We start from the raw sequence: 19,220 nt of genomic DNA on the forward strand, positions 1-19,220 counted from the left end.
TTTCAATTATTTGTGAGATTCTTCTGTTGAACACAAATAAAGAGTCAATAGTTTTTTATCATTCTTCAAAACATCTTCGTTTGTGTTCAACAGAAAAAAGAAATGGTATGAAACCACTCAAGGTTAAGTAAATTTCCTTTTTTTTGGGTGAACTATACCTTTACTTATGATCACAGTTTAAAGTGATCCATAGCTCTACTTCGACATTATAAGAAGTATGAATATAAGTCTAATGAATATAAAAAAATCTGGGCAAGTTGGTGCAATGCCAGCGGCTGTGGTTTAAATTATTTATAGTTGTTCGTGCTTTGAGTTTAAGAAAACTATTACTAGTGGTAGTAGTTGTGGCATAGACTCAGTAACTGTCCTTTCTGAGTTTTGTTTTTTGTTTTGATCATGGCTTATTGACAAGGTTAAAGATGATGGCAGTTTTCAATTGTCCAATGTATCTAGCGGACTAAATGAAATTCAATACAGCAAGATTTATTGAAGTTATAAGCCCCAGATATACCCACAAAGAGATCTAATATATATGGCAATAAATGCAAATGACATACAAGTTCATACAAATTTCACATATACAGTAAAAAATATGATATATCAGGGTTCAACGCTATAAGGATTTTTTCTACTGGCCCGATCGGGACAGTGGTTCAGATTTTTACTTGCCCTGTCAAATTTTTTCAAAGTTAATAGCTATTTCTTAGCCACATATTTTAAATGATGTGTTAAAAGCTAAACATTATTGTATACATACACATTTTATTCAGCACAATTTTTCTTAAATACATCTGAAAATTAAAAAAAATTACTATTGTGATGTAAAAATAATAATAATAATAATTTCTAATTTATTTATTTTATCTTTGCAATGATGACAGTAAATAATATTTTACTAGATATTTCCAAGACACTTCTATATAGCTTAAAGTGACATTTAAAGGCTTAACTAGGCTAATGAGGTTAACTGAGCAGTTAGGGTAATTTGGCAAGTTATAGGAATGTTGGTTCAGTAGACTATCAAAAAATATAGCTTAAAGGGGCTAATAATTTTGACCTTAATATGTTTTATTCTAGCTGAAATAAAACAAATAAGACTTTCTCCAGATGAAAAAAAAAATATTATCAGAAATACTGTAAAAATTCCCTTCCTCTGTTAAACATCATTTGGGAAATATTTAAAAAAGAAAAAAAAATCAAAGGGGGCTAATAATTCTGAGTTCAGCTATATACTCTCTATATAAGCAAAAATGTGCAGTTATGCAGAGAAATAACAAATGAACCGAGACTGCAGTCTGATCATGAAGCAGATCAATGTTGATCTTTTTTTCGAGATGGCAATGCAGAAATGAACCAAACAATATGCCTAATACAAAATATTATATGATTAAATAATGGAAAAAATATTTCCTTAATGGATAAACAGCACTCTGTAATATTTCTGCATGCTTTCTCTTTTGTATTCGACATGAAATGCATATCCCGCACTAATCATAATTCATATATTACACAACCATAATACACTGTGATATAACCTGGTTTGTTAGTTTGTTGAATCGTTCTGTTTTCTCACTACAATGAGCACCAGAGCAAATAATGTATGTTCAAATATATTAGCAATGATTTTGTGTTAATATATAATTTCAAAAATATTTGCAAATTGACGTTTTTGCTAGCTTTTTAAATATGTGTTGCATGTGTGATATATTTTATTATATGTAAAATCCAATTTTGAACTTGTATGTCATATACGTAATTTGCATATATTTTTATTGCATATATTTGCATATATTTCTACAGCTATTATGAGTTGTAGCTGGATTTTTATTTATTGATTTATTTGAACATGAAATAAACACTCAAAAAAAAAGACACAATCCTGATATTTTTGGGTGACATCTGAACTGGCCAGTAAAACCATTACTGAGTTTTCCATAGTCATTTAGAATAAGACAAATATTGTAAATTTAAATACTGTACTTAAATAATATATTTTTGAGATTTTTGCCCTATTCATATTAATGTACAAGGCGTGGTTCATGAATATAATTTGAAAACTTTTGCATCGCTTTGATTTGATATGGTCTGAACAATAACTGTCAAATTATGTTTAGTTTTCAGTTCATTTAAATTCAAAGCAGGATTTAATCATTGAAGCCAAAATCTGCCCACATTTGGCACAGGCAGTGTGTTCATTTTGAGTGTGAATCAATTTAGTAATTCAATAAGAACAAAATACACAAGTCAAGTGTTTGATAACATAATGTGCGGTCCTGTCTGTTCATCAGGTGTAAAACAGCGGCTTCTAGATGAAGCTTCTTTTCTATTTTGGATTTTTCTAAAATTAGCTCTGAGCTGTGATGCAGACTAGAGGCAAAGGAGGAGAGAGAAGACAGACAATAAACCTAAAATTGCATTAGTTGATGAGGATGAGGGTGAATAAATAATTTATGATTTTAATTTCTGGTGAACTGTTACTTTAAGACCTGCTTGGACAGATTGATTATCAGAGCATGTCAGATGTTTGTAATGTTAATTCATGAAGTGTTACAGTAGCACAATGTGTGCAGTCTACCTACACATGGCACATAATAAACCAATAATAAAATGTTTTTTTTTTTTTTTTTTTAATATAGGGATATATTGGACATTATTTAAATATATATATATATATATATATATATATATATATATATATATATATATATATATATATATATATATATATATATATATATATATATATATATATATATATATATATATATATTTGCTGCGTAAAACATATGCCGGAATAGTTGGCTTTTCATTCTGTGGTCATGCTGTGGTCATCCTTGATAAATAAAGGACTAAGCTGAAGGAAAATGAAGTAATGAATTATTTCAGGCAACACACTGTAGTCTTGTTGACACTAATAAGTTGCATTGTGTTTTAAAAGGAAACAATACTTCATGTTTTCTTACTTCATTAGTCTCATTTTCTGTTCTCCTTCTCATACTCCAGTCCCCAAATTATGTGCTTAGTACTTTTGTTTTCCCACCTCAGAAATTAATTAGAAGAAAAACTGCAGTGCATGAAAGAGCAAAACCAAACCATTTTCATTTTAAATCTGTCATCAGTAACTCTTAGCTATTAGCTTTATGAGTTGTAATTATGATTTGTTTTAATAATGGCAAAAGCATTCAACACTTAAACAGTCAGGAAGCTTTTTTTAAGCAGTGGTTAAGCAGTTCTCACTACAGTTTTAAATAAACCTGCTCACTGATGCATGGTAAGTTACAGAAAGGTTTAAATTTGGACTGTTTTATTTAGCTCTCATTTAAATTAGGGATGTCCAGATGAAGTTTTTTTGCCCTTGAGTCTGAGTCAGAGTAATTTAATTTTGAGTTTTTACCGATACCAAAACTTGATCTGATGCTTCTATAATAAATAAAGAAGAGCGCAGAAGCAGATCCAGGATGTTCCTTCTTTTTTATGAAATTCACTTTATTTTAACATTCAACATCTTTCTTAACAATCAGAGCACTTCTGCAAGGTATCTTGAACAATCAAGTAATAAATAACATAAATTTTTATTTTTTTGTCTTTAGAATCTAAAAAAAATCTAATATAAAAACCATATAGCACCTTAACTTAAAATACCCAGCAGGCATTTACAAGTTTACTTATCTCACAGTTTGCTTTGGCAAAGTTGTCATCGTCAACTTAATAAAACCTCCAGAGTGTAGATATACTCAAGATTTTCGCTTCAAGGTCCTTCCGTGTTCTACATTGTCGACATTTAACCAATAAAGTCTCTTCATCATGCCGCACGTGTTGCTATTTTTGTGTGAAGAAAGAGGTCTAACTATGTGCCACCAAATAACTATAGAAGTGTTAAAAAGTAATGAGAATATAGAGATGCATATGAATTCAAGTCTTGATCAGGAGGTAACATTCGATTCAGATAGCATCTGAAACCATGTGATCTGGCCTGATTTCCAATCACGTGATGTGATCTGAACATTCCTATTAAAAATATTGGTTCACTCAAAAATGAAATATTGCTTTCAATTTTTCAAGTGGTAAAATTAGAGGTTTCCAAACTCTTTTTAAAGAGCACCATCCTGTAGAGTTTAGCTGCAGACTGCCTCAGAACAAATATCTGAAAGTTCCTCATCAGAGATTTTCTTACTACAGTATATAGAGATAGAAAGCTGTGTATTACTTAATATTGGAAAAAGTGTAATGTCTAATATGGATCCCACGAGGCACCTCAGTCAATTATATAATGGCATTAAAGTCAATGGACAGTACCTTGGCTGCTGGCGTTTTAATATTACACTGATTCCAACTGGTGGTGCAAGTGTAGTGCTGGGTGCCGGGAAATATTTTCAGGTGCTGTGTAATATCATTAGGCCTGCTGCAGCCATAAGGCAACACATTTCCTTGATTATTACGCCAGAATTACCTTAAAAATAGCAACTTTATATTATCCATAGGTCTTAGTAAATGATGTGACTACAGAAGAGTCAAGCTTTAAATAAGAAAATGTCTTTGGAAGGTTGGGGGTTGAGGGCTCTGCTAAATGGGTTAAAAAACTGTCAAATGTTTAAGTCTAGGTGACTTGTAAAATAAGCTTATTTCCCAAAAAAGTTGAGTGTTCCTTTAAAGAGCTTATTGTAGGTTAGACATAGCAGTGAGTCAATGTGTGCAAGAGTCAAGTAGGAAGATTTTCTTTAAAATATACTTTAAAGTTAATTATTAAGCCATCTGGAGTCAATTTCAGTCACAGAAATGTACTTCTGCATCTGAAAAATCTCCAGACCGGAAGTGACGTCGGATTGAGGGATAGCGCATATAAACAGTATGAAGACAACTGATCGCGGTGCGCGTTTGGATGTCGAGATAAGATATTCTGAGAGATTCACACAAATGATGGACCACAGCCATACGATTATAAGCCTGTGGTCAGACCAGCAGACAGAACAGCAGTCAAGGAAGAGTAACTGAGCTTTGATGTGAGGAGAACAGAGCAGGTTCTCAGTAAGACCAGTGTTAGCTTACAGACAGATATGTTAGATAACGAAATCTTATTTGGCAATTGCAAAGCTAGTATTGATCTATACGTATTAACACTTACCAGAAACAGAAACTAATAAGCATTTAACAGATGCCACATTGTCCCTATTTTTTTAATTGTAGACATGTGAATACAAAACACAAATAACACAAAATGTCTGGAATAATACAGAAACATGTAAACATGAACTTAAAAATCTTTTTATTATACAAAAGATTTTCAGGGGTTTTGTATTAAAATAAAAACAACATCAAATATTGAAACAATCCATTAAAAATGCAAGTACAAGCTGTGTTAATCTCTAAAATATTTACGAAGACGTGATTAACAGATCAACATGTATTCTTATCAGCATTTATGGTTAAATAAACTTCAACCCCAATTCAAGTTCAAATTCTAATTCAACTCAAATTCAAGTCTTATTTATATAGCACAAAATCATAAGCAATGTTAATACCCAACATTTTTACTCTTTATATATGTTCTGGAAAAATATTAAATACATTTAAAAAGAATAAAAACCAAGATTATCAAAAAGCAAAAAAATTTGAAAAATGTTGTTAAAATCTTGTATCTTTCAATTTCTATAGATGTTTGGTGACTATGTGGCAACCCCAGATTAATAAAGGGACTAAGCCGAAAAGAAAATGAATGAATAAATGAATATTAGTTTAATAAATGTATCTGTTTTATAAGACTGTTTAGTTCAAATGTACTAAAAACACTGCCTATATTCACTGAGAAATGGATACAAATATTCATTTTCAAAATGGAGTGTATTTAATTATGCTGAGCACTGTACCTTGGGGTACATAATGGCTGTATTTTGTATGTAAAACGAACGCTATAGGCCAGTACTTCTGACCGTTCACCTCCGTATAGACTAAATTTGAGTATAGACTGTGGTTTGAGAGATTTACATGTTAGGTCAATGCAAAGACATCCTACAGCCTGATACCCGCGAATGAGGTGGTGCGAATGACGCAATTCGTGTGAGCAATTGATGCTCTTATGCCAGAATCACTCGAATTGGAAAATCGGAACTTCAGTGAATATTTATTATTTAATAACCAATCAGGATCTTTCTCTTGTAGCGGCATGATTATAATGTAGTGCTTTTTTTTTGGTGTCCCAGGGAAATATCCTCTTGCCGACACCGGACAACATTTCGCCAAACTGGGCTTGGCTTAGACAGAAGCACCACTAAAAGCCTCCATCTGAAAGCCATGGGTGCACCTCTGAATAAACCTGTAATAGAATCAGGCACGGCTCCAAACCAATCAACGCTGTTTTTCAGTCTTCATAAAGCACATAAACACAGCTATTCTCTCAATAAAATTCATGTTTGTGATTTAGTAACGAAGCTAGAGTCACCAGGCAGACAGAAGACCCTCCCATGTGAAGTGAATTTGACACGCAAATGAAGTAAATTTGACGTACGAATGAAGTGAGTAAACTCAAAATGTTTATGGATCTGTTTACGTGCAAATTGCACGATTTATCCGCATGTGCCACGTCTGGTACGAACACAACATAACATATTTGAGGTTGTCAAAAATGTGCACAGCACCCTCTAGTGGATTTGTGAAAACAGAAAGCAAAAAAGAAAAAGTAGTCCGAATAATATGTTTCGGTTCTCAAGAATGTATCCCTGGGCACATATTTCCATTGAGCCTGGCTTGAAAACAATTGCAGAAAAGAGCTTACTTCCTTACTGCAGAGTAAGGTTCATAAAATTCTAATATAACTGTGAACAGTGTTCTTCTGAGAAGGTTTCTGCTGTCTTCTCATATTTAGGCATTTGTTCATCGATCACTGAGAAAAGATCCCCTGGTCTTTTTACAAGTCGATTTTCACAAGACTGCCTTTACCCTGGTTATCAAAGTATTTTGTAGCCTGTAAAAGATGCCGTCATCTTTACCGCCACAAGAACTCGATTACCAATGATTCAGAGAGTCATTTTTACATTACCCCACTTCTCCATGGTAAACTAATCCTGAGAAATGTTTTCTTATCTCTGCTGGGAGTTAAAAAAAGGGGGTTATGTTTTTGAGCTACCTGACCTCTGCACTCATCTGGGGATCAGCCAGAGCCTGAGGAAATGAGTGAGGAGTGTTGAACAATGAGAGAAAGTGGGAAATGGAGAAGGGTGCAAGCGTCCAGCTGTTGGTTATGATACTGGACACCCTTAATTTCTCCAGCAGAGCCTCTACAGCTCCAGTCACTGCTGATTTCACTGTGGACAAACACTGTTCTGTATTAATGTGTCTCTTGTTTTGAGTTTACACAACTTCAGTCTAGGCTTAAAACAAAGGACTCGGTGTCCTTAGTGATTTTCTGTGCCACAGCACTGTTCTCTGGAATGGGTTTCTCAGTCACATGATTTATGTGGTCCGTCATACTGGTTCTGTGTCTGAGGAAATCACAGGACTTTGTGACACTATTGTTTAAAGTTTACTTAAAAGTCTGTAAAATATTTGTCATGTGTATATGTATACCTAGAGTACACCAAGAATATATCATTGCCAGCATATTTTGAGCTTGTGGAAAAATTTTCTTTGGTGCTAATGGGGAAAAAAGGCACATTACACAGAATTAAGGATTTTGTAATTGGTAGAATTCAGATTGTTTCCTTTGTCCTAACTACACGAGACACATTACCATGACCTGCAATAAAATTGATCTTTGTCCTCACCATTTTCTCTTCGGCTCAGTGCCTTTTATTAATCAGGACTTGCCACAGCAGAACGAACCACCAATTTTATCAGCACATGTTTTACGATGCCATTCCAGTCAAAACCCAACACTGGAAAAAATAATCATCTGTGACAACAATGTTTAAAATTTCTATTTTAGAACCGCTTTCTATTTCTGTGTTTTTGCTCTGCTCAGGCATAGTTGCAATCTAAACAACTACATTCATGACTAAAAAAGCATCAAAATACATTATTTTGTCCAACAGCTGCAATATTTGTCTAACTGTGATCCTCTGCTGGTGTGGGTGGACTAATACACAATGGTGTAGAGGCTACATGAGTGCTGATATTGCTTCAATAACTCACAGCTATCAGCCAATCAGATTCAATAGGAAACTACTGTTGTTTATATTTCTTATTTTATTTATCTGTTTTTAGAACTTTAGGGCAAATGATTAATTAAGAATGTGGAAATATAAAAGGAATATTAATGAAATACAAAACATTTTTCAAAAGCTTATTATTACTGACCCAACATCAAGTATTTGCTAAATATATCTTTCAACCCTGTATTTTTATTCACCCTCTGTTTAAATCTCTGTTGTGGAGTTAAGATTATTTTACATTAAATAATGAAAGTAATAATAAACCACAAAATAAGCGATAAAGCATATGCATAATATAAAACAATAGACTTTTAACTTGTCCATACAATATACTGCATGTATAATCACATCGCACAAAGCGAATTACAATGTTTAAATATTTAACTTGATCGAGTCTACACTTAACACTTTTCCAATGAGTAATGAGAGCTCTTTATGCTATGTCATATGTAAATTTCACTAAAATTATATTTAATTGTGTTGAAACAATATCGGTTCAACAAATCGGTTCAACAAATTCAGAAAAGTCTTTGAGAAGACACACAGTTGAGAGATTTCAGAGTTTTATGCTGAATGTGGATGTGAAGGAGGCTGGTAAAGATGAAGGAGACATGAGAAGGTGGAGAACAGTTCCATGTGGGTTTTAAGTGTTGATTCTGGAGTGGAAATCCAGTGTCTTGGCTGAGTAGCTGTCAGAGAGAAGCGTTCCCTCAGAAGGGTGTGTTTTGTCTTCAGGACTTCAGGGGAATTGATTTTTCTTCCATCTTCTCTGTGAAACACATTTTTGCTGTGTCGCTGCCAGGGGTGCTGGAAATCATGAGGCTGGACGGAGAGAGGACGGCTTTCAGCTAATTGCTAATTACAGCCACATGCAGTAAAATGAAGTCACATCCAAAAATTGAACTTATCTGGAAAATATTTAAACAAGTTACGACATACTATTGCATACAGGAGTTTAAAACGACTGTTTCCCCAAGGATTACACCTGTTTGTGGGGGAAATTTCATAGAGAAATTTTGGGACCTAATATTACTGATTTTACAGTAAACAGTTATTTTTTCTTCTTCTTCAAAATGTTCAGCAATATTTCAGTATTGGCATTTGTGTTGTTTTTCATGAGCATGTGTGTGTTTTTTTCTTTTACTTTTGTTGTGAAGCATCCTTAATCACTAGAAATGTGCTATAAAGTAAACATTATTATTATTATTCATTCATTCATTTCCTTTTTTGCTTAGTTCCTTTATTAATCCAGGGTCTCCACAGTGGAATGAACCACCAACTTATCCAGCATGTTTTGCGCAGCGGATACCCTTCTAGTCGCAACCGATCTCTACCCAATTCACCTGTACCTTATGTCTTTGGACTGTGGGGGAAACCGGATGCAGCGGCAGGAAACCCACACGAACGCAGGGAAGCTCCACACAGAAACACCAACTGACCCAGCCGAGGCTCGAACCAGCGACCTTCTTGCTGTGAGGCAACAGCACTACCTACTGCGCCACTGCATCGCTCATTATTATTTATAATTAAAAAAATATTACTTTTAAATTGTGCAGTGGGTAACACAATCATCTCACAGCAAAAAGGTCCCGGGTTTGAGGCCCAGCTGGGTCAGTTGGCATTTCTGCATGAAGTTTGCATGTTCTCCCTGTGTTTTTGTGGGTTTCCTCCCGGTCCAAAGACATGCATTATAGAAAAATAGAATAAGCTAAATTGGCCATAGTGTTTCAAATTAATAATGGGAAAAAGCTGAAAAAAAATTAATGAATGATTGAAATATAATTATTATTCATTCATTCATTTATTCATTTTCTTTCGGCTTAGGCCCAATCCCAATTCTATTTTTGTACCCCAATTCCTTCCCCTTGTCCTTGGCCCTTACAACCAAGGGTTAAGGGGAAGGGCTTCAACATTTACCCTTAAGAATTGGGACAGCACTACAGCACCTGCACACGTCATCATATGTCATCGCCATCTCTTGCTTCCTATGAGATCAGATGATCCCAACTGCTGTTGTGATTCCAGTTGTGGTATTTTTTTGGTTTTTATCTTCAGGAAATCACCGAAGGCATATATTATGTCATCCTAACGATCTAATGTGGCAATAAGATCGTAATACTGTGCATTTAACACAGTGGTTATATTCACCTATGTAAACACACCAAAAACAACATTAACATTATAGCAGACACTGTAAAAAGCCCATTGACAGCCACTAAACTTTTCTGACAGGGTATTCCAGTGTCATCGAGTGTCAGAATGTTGTGGGACTGCTGTACAGAACTTATTATTAGGGATTATAGATCTCGAATGGATTGCGGAATATAATGGTTTTTATTTTATCGTTTTTTTTTTTTAAAGCATGATGGTAAAACACGTACGCGGTTATGACTATATTAAAACGTGTTTGTTTGTTGTAAAAATTTGTAATAATGACAAAAAATACTAATTTGTGGATCTCCTTACCTCTTGGTGCAGCTGGTGTATTCTGGGAAATTTTTCTTACCCCTTGGTTTCGAGTGTGGTCCTGAAAAATCTTTGTTTGAAGGTGTGTATACCCTTTGCTCTGAGCACTACGCCTTCAAGCTAAAGAGAATTGGTACACCACTACCCCTTGATGGGCACGTAAAAAAAAAGGTAGGGGTAAGGGGAAGGGCTAAGGGGTAGATGGGATTGGGCTTAAGTGTCTTTTTCAGAGACAGAACACTTTTTCGCCACAGAGGGTTACTGATGCAGCATATGTTTTTTGTGTAATGCACATGTCTTCACAGTGGAATGAACAGCCAACTTACCCACCGTATGTTTTACACAGCGATTGCCCATCTAGCTGTAAACCAGTATTGGGAAACACAAATACACATTCATACACACATACACTAAGGCCAATTAGCCTAAGCAGTTCACCCAAAAAGTGTAATTAAACAGTAATTTTTCATGTCTTAAGTGTACAGTTACATTAATTAATATATTAACCTATCTTTGCGCTCAGCCAAAACATGTTACCTGAGAACAAGTAATAAATTCAAAATACTAAAGAGTCGTTAAATAGAGAAAAGATTAATTAAATATCATGTTTAACAAATATAGTGAGATTAGATCCAGTGGAAGATTCTTGGTGAACTGTCGGACCTGTGCTGGTCTCACCCGGGGAGCTGTGCTCAAAGCACCCGCTGACTGCCTGGAGCTCAGATATGCACATACTGTACGCAGCAGCACATGCCAGAGTGTGTGTGGTCACATGATGTGTGTTTTCAGCAGTATAGTTTGAACAGAGATCTTTTCAGAAACGCTTGGTGAAACGCCAGTGTGGACACCAATTATTTTCATTCTAAAACGACGTTTTAAAACTTAAACGTATTTGTGTAAACGGAGTCGAAATCATTCGTGGTGTGTGTAAATGAGTGTGTATGGGTGTTTCCTAGTACTGGGTTGTGGCTCGAAGGGCACCCTCTGCGTAAAAACATAATGTGGAATAGTTGGTGGTTCATTCCACTGTGGTGACCTCTAAAATAGTGACTAACCCGAAGAAAAATAAATGAAGGAGTGAAAACATAATGAGCATCTAATGAGCATTTAAAGGGTGCATAATAAAGAGTTGATGAATACTTAATGAGTGCTGAATGCCAAAGTGTTTTAGAGTATGATGTTTACCTTGGACTGTAAATACAGCTGAACAGATTTTCACAGCATTCATAATGACACAGTGTGTTCTTATCAGTTATGACTGCTGTAGCTGATATCCTGATGTCAGCTTCTCATGTTGCTTTTATTAGTAATGCTTGATGCTGTTTGTAAAGCAGATCATTCACTTACTGTACACACAAGACCCACGAGAGCTGCTCCAACACTGACGAGAACAGAAGACAATAAGAGGCTTAAGGTGTGTGTGTGCGTGTGTGTTATAGTGTGTGCATGTGTGTACAGCAGTGTGCATGTGTGTGAGTGTGCAAGAGAGTGTCAGTGTGTGTTTGTGCATTTATAAACAAGTGTGTGTTTGTGTGTGTGTGTACAGTAAGTGTGTGTGTCATAGAGTGAGCATGTGTGTACACCAGTGTGCATGTGTGAGAGTGTGCAAGATAGTGTATTCGTATGTGTATGTATGCAAGGTGCATATTCGTGAGTGTATGTATGAACGTGTGTGTGTGTGTGTGTGTGTGTGTATGTACATATGTGAATGACTGTGTGCCTGTGTGTTTGCGTGAGTGTGTATATATATGTAAGTGTGTGTCATCGAGTGTGCATGTGTGTGCACAAGTGTGTGTGATTGTGTGCATGTGTGTGTGCATGTGTAACTGTGCAAGAGAGAGTGTTTGTGTCAGTGTGTGTTTGTGCATAAATGAACGGGTGTGCATGAGTGTATGTATGTATGTAAGTGTGTCATAGAGTGTGCATGTGTGCGAGTGTATGCGCGTGTACATGTGTGAGTGTGCAAAAGAAAGAGAGTGTTTGTGCGTGTGTGTGTGTGTTTGTGCATAAAAGAACAAGCGTGTGTCTGTGTCATAGTGTATGTGTGTGAGCAAGTGTGTTTGGTGTGCATGTGTTTGTGTCTGTGTGTTTATGCATACGTGAACGAATGTGTGTGTGTGTGTGTGTGTGTGTGTGTGCATGCATAAGTGTGTGTGTGTGTGTGTGTGTGTGTGTGTGTGTGCACGCGAGTGTGTGAAGAAGCTGTTGCAGGCAAAGCAAAGAAGAGAGTGGCCGGGTTATTTGAGATCATTATGCAGTTGGCAGCTCTTCGTTCTGCCTCTACCCTTCCTCCATCGCTTACACACACACACACACACACACACACAAAGTCTCTCTCTCTCTCTCTCTCTCTCTCTCTCTCTCTCTCTCTCTCTCTCTCTCTCTCCAAAGCTCCAGTAAGGATGAAAATGAGCAGTGTGCAGCTGCAGCCAAAGACAGCTGGGAGGGTCTCACTCTCTCAAAAATTACAGCATACCCATCTGTGTGTGTGTGTGTGTGTATGTGTGTGTGGTCATAAACAGATTTTACCTTTTTATTATTATCTTTCCTCTTTAATTGTCTTTCCTCAATAATTGTTCTTGTGTCTTGAGGGTTGCTTGTGTCACACACACCTTTTGTTAGGCTTTTATTTTGTTAGGGTGTTGCTGGAGCACAGAGAGTGGTTTATTTGAGCAAGACAATGAGAGTGTGTGTGTGTGTGTGTGTGTGTGTGTGTTTGTGTGTGTGTGTGTGTGTGTGTGTGTGTGTGTGTGAGAGAGTGTGTGCGCGTAAAGATTTTGGACAGTTGGTGTCTTGTACAAAGAGGCATGTATTAAAGCATGTTCACAGCAGTAAAGCTAATGTTTCTACTGTATGTGTGCAAAGCAGTGTTGTCCACCAAGCTCTAAGTGGGTGAATTAACTTTAAACCTGGGACATACCAGGCCAACATCAATGAACTGCAGCAACAAAAACCAACTGTGTTTTCAGCTTGCAATGGCTACGGGTTGTTCCATCCAAACCAAACACTGCTCTTGAACACACCAAATAGATAATACACTACCTGACAAAAGTCTTGTCGCCTATCCAAGTTTTAGGAACAACAAATAATAACTTTACTTCCAGTTTATCATTTTGGTATAAGAAGTGGCTTACATGAAAGGCAAGGGCCTCTAGATTATGCTTATTTTACAAAAATAATACATGATCATGCCTTTATTTTTAATTATATAATTAGGACATTAAAGTCTGACTTTGCTCAGGCATAATTCTTGTCACTTAAAAGAAATACTGTCCAGTATAGAATATGAAATCATGGTGCAGTGGAAAATATTTGATATTGTGTATGACTCCCAGGAGCTTGGAGGACTGCATCCATACATCTCTGCAATGACTCAGATAAATTATTAATAATGTCGTCTGGAATGGCAAAGAAAGCGTTCTTGCAGGACTTACAGAGTTCATTAAGATTCTTCGGATTCATCTTCAATGCCTCCTTCTTCATCTTACCCCAGACATGTCTGGTGACTGGGCTGGCCAGTCCTGCAGCTCATTGACCTTCTTTGCTTTCAAGAACTTTGATGTGGGGGCTGAAGTATGAGAAGGAGCGCTACTGTAACTTGCCGAAGAACTTGCCCTTTCATGTGGTTTTTAATGTAATGGGGAGCACAAATGTCTTGATACCTCAGACTTTTGGAGGTGCCCTCCTCTCTGCAGATCTCTCTCACGCCCCCATACTGAATGTAACCCCAAACCATGATTTTACCTTCACCAAACTGTACTGATTTCTGTGAGAATCTTGTCTCTATGCGTTTTCCAATAGGTCTTTTGCAGTATTTGTGATAACTGGTATGCAATTCAACAGGTGATTCATCTGAAAAAAACTACCTTATGTCACCTTTCTAAATCATCAACTCGACAACAAGACTTTTGTCAGGTAGTGTAGCTGACAGAAACCAGAACAAATATTTGGTGCCCACATGGGATGATGTATCTTTTCATACCTGCAGGTAGCAGTATCTATCAGGGGTGTGTTATGTATCTTGATACATAACTCACATTACAATATTATCATAGCAGTAAATATTACCATACTGTATGTACTAAGCTGGATAAAGAGCATTGTTTTTTCAGTATTATACAGCATCCTTTCGCTTTGCGTTGAGCAGCCAAAAAGCCTGTCGAGTTTTATTCTGTGATAACGACCTCCTGGATGTACTTTATCACCAATAAACTGCCAGTGATTTAGGTACATATAAAATGAGCATAATTCACCAACACTTTTTAAAGAGTTTTTAAACAAACAGTGGATCAAGCAGGCAGAGTGTCGACTAGCAGACTAGACCTACAAATAGGTCTATTTTTTGGCAGTGTTTAAGTTTGATCCTGCTTTCATGCAACATCTCTGTTATTTTGTGTGCATAGCTTCGCCAGCAAGAGTGTCAAAGTTTGCTACATTTATCTTGTATTTTAAAGGGCAGCATATTAGCAAATAACTTGCATTCAAGCATTAAACATGTTTTTAAGGGTGAAAATGTTGTATGCTTTTTATCAGATTAATTTAATAATTTAACTATATTATAAGTCAGACATATTAGCCCTGCTTTGATTTTTCTTTCTTTTTTAAATATTTCCCAAATTATGTTTAATGGAGGAAGGAGTTTTTCACAGTGTTTCCTATAATATTTTTTTTTTCTTCTGGAGAAAGTCTTATTTGTTTTATTTCGGCTAGAATGAAAGCAGTTTTTAATTTTTTAAATACTATTTTAAGGTAAATATTATTAGCCCCTTTAAGCTATATATTTTTCAGTAGTCTACAGAACAAACCAACATTATATAATAACTTGCCTAATTACCCTAACCTGCCTAGTTAACCTAATTAACCTAGTTACGCCTTTAACTGTTGTGTTAAACTGTATAGAAGTGTCTTGAGAAATATCTAGTCAAATATTATTTACTGTCATCATTGCAAAGATAAAATGTTTGGAAATGTGTTCAAATAAATTTTCTCTCTGTTAAACAGAAATGGAAAAAAAAATAAACAGGAGGGTTAATAGTTCAGGGGGATAATAATTCTGACTTCAACTGTATATAGATATAACTATAGATTATAATCATAACAAGACAGGATGTGCATAAAGCAACTGGGATTACAAGATCTGTTCAGCACTCTGTGATCATCAGTCATTATTAAGAATGAGTTTTCAGTAAATCGGTACATGATTGTAATAAAGTCAGTTAAAGAGGGTAAAATCACTGTAATTCATCAACAATACTGCATATCAGTGTTGACACAATGATAAAAAAAAAATGCAATCCTGGTTTCTGAACGTTAAATTAGGTTTATTTTGATCGTTAACTTAATGGATATCCATACAGCGATGGATATTAACGTGTTTCCTGTCACATTTGGGCCCAATCCCATTTCTACCCCTTAGTCCTCACTCTTACCCCTACCCCTCATTTTGCGCGTTCACGTCATGGAGTCGGGGTGTCCCAGTTCTCTTTAGCTTGAAGACATAGGGCTAAGGGGAAGGGGTGAATAGCCCTTCGAACATTTTTTTTTTTTAGGACCACACTCAAAACCAAGAGGTAAGAAAATTTCACAGAATACACCAGCCATAACACCAGTAATACTGAACACGGAAGTTAGGAGATCCCCAAATTAGTATTTTTTTGTCATTATTACAATTTTTTTACGACAAACAAACATGTGTTTTAATACATTCACAACCGCGTACGTGTTTTACAATCAAGCTTTAAAAAAAGGGCGCAAAAAAAAAGCTAAATTTTACAACCTATAATCCATAATCATAACTCCTGCAAAGCAGTCCCACAACATTCTGACACTCGATGCCACTCGAATACACTGAAAAGTCTAGGGGCTGAGAATGTGCTGTTTACAGTGTCTGCTATAATGTAAGTGTTGTTTTCGTGTGTTTACATAGCTGAATATGGCTACTGTGTATATACACAGTACAGTGATGATCTTATTGCCACATTACATCGTTCTGATAACATACTATATGCCTTCAGTGATTTCCTTAAGATAAATATAAAAAAATACCACAACTGATATAACCACAGCAGTCGCCATCGACTGATCTCATAGGAAGCAAGAGTTTGCAAAGAAATATGGTCATGTGTGCAAATGTTGTAGTGCTGTCATAATTCTTAGGGGTACATTTTGAAGCACTTCCCTTTAACCCTCAGTTGTAAGGGCCAAGTGGAAGGGGAAGTGATAGGGGTACAAAAATAGAAATGGGATTGGACCACTGTGTGTGTAAGACTCATCATTGCAGAAACGTATGTATTAACTCCACAACAAACACATCAAATAATTATTGAGAACTTTTTTATTGTAGTATTTCTCACAAACAGTACATGAGTCTGCTTCATTCATGTTAATCACTATGCTGATTATCTGATGCGGCAGGAAATGAGGACACACTCTGACAGGCACCTGGGAATTGTGGGTGGGGAAAGCTAGCATTAAAGGCATAGGCCACAAAAACAGCTACAATGTGCACAGAGCAAACAAATCCAATATTCTGAAAGGTTTAATAAATAATCTGATGCGTGTTTTGAGCTGAAACTTTACAGACACATTCTGGAGACTTATCTTAAATCTTAAAATAGGTGCCCTTTAAGACTGCATTTGTGGTCACATATTTTGGCTATTTTACCCAGCACTTTCTTTCACATCCAAAGTACAAACTGTGCAAGAGTGAGTTAAGCAGTAAAGATCATGAGTTTTGAGCTTGCCTTATTAAAGAGCACTAATGAAAAAGCATAAATTATTAAGTCTTGTGACTTTGCCAGTAATGTGTGTGAATACATCCGCACTGGAAGTGGCCTGACTAAGACAAGTGGCTCTCATTCCCACAGCAACACAAACATGTCCTCCCCCAGAGCGATGTTTTTTTTTAATTATGCTCTTTATCTAAAGGACCTGTATATTTGCCGAGCTAAATTAAAATTCACACCTCATTTCCTCTTCAGCAGAAGTGTCATAAAAACAGACAAAAATCTTCTTCCACGTTGCTCTAATGCGTTTACATTTATGCTACTTATCTGTTAAGTACTGAAGTGTTCACACACACTTAACGCGGTCTTTATGTACCAGTTAAGTCTCGCAAGTGTGCGTTAGCCTAATTCAGTCTCAACAGATCTGTCTAATTCTCCTAATCATAAACCGTGGGTCTTTAAATCCACCCACAATAGCCTGTAGCCCAAGCGTGGCTCTTCCTTAAAGCTTCACAAACACTCTTTTAAACAGCGTGTAATTTTGATATTGACTCTCCCGGGTGAGATCAAAGATTATGTCTAATCCTCCATCCAACAGGACTCTTGTTAAAACTAACAAGATACCTCCACTGTGACGCCTGAGGAGCCTTTGTAATCATGTAGATGATGTTCCTTCACAAGCATCATCTTTTTGGGTCAAATAATAAATAATAATACAAGTGTAAATTACTTCACCTCTTTTCTGATCAGTAATAAACCTTTAACTATGACTTTTAGCTGAATACACTTATAAATTGTCTGTTTCTTAATAGTTATTAAGGTAGTACTTAGGTGTAAGTATTGAATAGTTATGTGGGAAAATATCATGCAGAATATGTGCTTTAATAGTACAGTTGAACAGCCAGTATCTTAATAATAGGCAATAGTAGTCACTATTGTTGTCAAGTATACTTCATTCATAACGTTTCACCTTCAAATCTGTATAAAAATGTGCAAGCTTAGAGGTATAATCGAACATTGTTTTCTGCTCCAGTTTATACATATTTCGTCACCTTAGAGTTATAAGGTTCTATCTAACATTTTTGTCAAACTTGAGTTATTGACATATTCTTACTAAATGACAACTTATTTACATCATGGGATGTTTTTTTAATTAGTTGTTTACATTTTAAGACTTTTTATTTAAAAAACAAATGTTACATATTGTTTCCTAAGAAATGCAAAAACTTGCTCCCAAGGTGACGATTTGCTCTTTGCATTAATGTGATTGGAATGTAGAACTTGTAAAACTATAAAGCGCAACATAGTGCTATTGCACTAATTAGAGAATGAAAAAAAAAGTAAAAAACTTAAAGGTGCCCTATACTGCAATGATTCAATGAGCTGTATATCTATGGTATGTGCCTGAGGTAAGTTTTTTTTTTTTTTTTTTTTTTTTAATTTCCAGAAACCTTTTTTTATTACTTGATAAAATACCCATAGAATCAGTAGATCCATATTGACCATATTTGAATGAGTTGTGAGTATTAATAAGCTCTGTTACACACACTGTGCATAATGTACTCTAAAATAAACATGCACAAAATAATAATACTTCATTTGTCAATAAAAAATTTTAACAATCGAAAAAGGTTGAGATTTATTTTATTTAAATGGAGCGAGTGAGCTCTTTAATAAAAACCTATCAGAGTAACATATTTTGCTCCTGAGTTGGGTTGTGGGCAATATAGGCTTAATTATAATTAAACTCGACAACAAAGACAGACAGAGATGTATTGTGCTGTATTTTAATGTTGTAATGTAAATGAAAATACAGCCAGGAAATAATATCAACCTCTGCATGAACATATGATGTTTAATTAAGTGTATTGCTGTTCTTTCACTT

The 19,220-nt window shown here is 35.6% G+C and overlaps 1 protein-coding gene and 1 long non-coding RNA gene across 13 annotated transcripts in view; one reads left to right on the forward strand and one right to left on the reverse strand.

The window, feature by feature from the left end:
* znf512b (zinc finger protein 512B) overlaps positions 1–19,220 on the forward strand; it is a 146,075-nt gene that overhangs the window by 40,032 nt on the left and 86,823 nt on the right. The window lies entirely within an intron of this gene.
* On the reverse strand, positions 5,982–18,779 carry LOC141380587 (uncharacterized). Its single transcript, XR_012398868.1, has 3 exons — positions 16,619–18,779; positions 10,062–10,193; positions 5,982–9,366 (listed from the first exon to the last, which is right to left on the reverse strand). It is a non-coding gene; the product is annotated as an uncharacterized lncRNA (long non-coding RNA).

Source organism: Danio rerio, chromosome 23, assembly GCF_049306965.1.
Source record: "Danio rerio strain Tuebingen ecotype United States chromosome 23, GRCz12tu, whole genome shotgun sequence".
Lineage (NCBI taxonomy): Eukaryota > Metazoa > Chordata > Actinopteri > Cypriniformes > Danionidae > Danio > Danio rerio.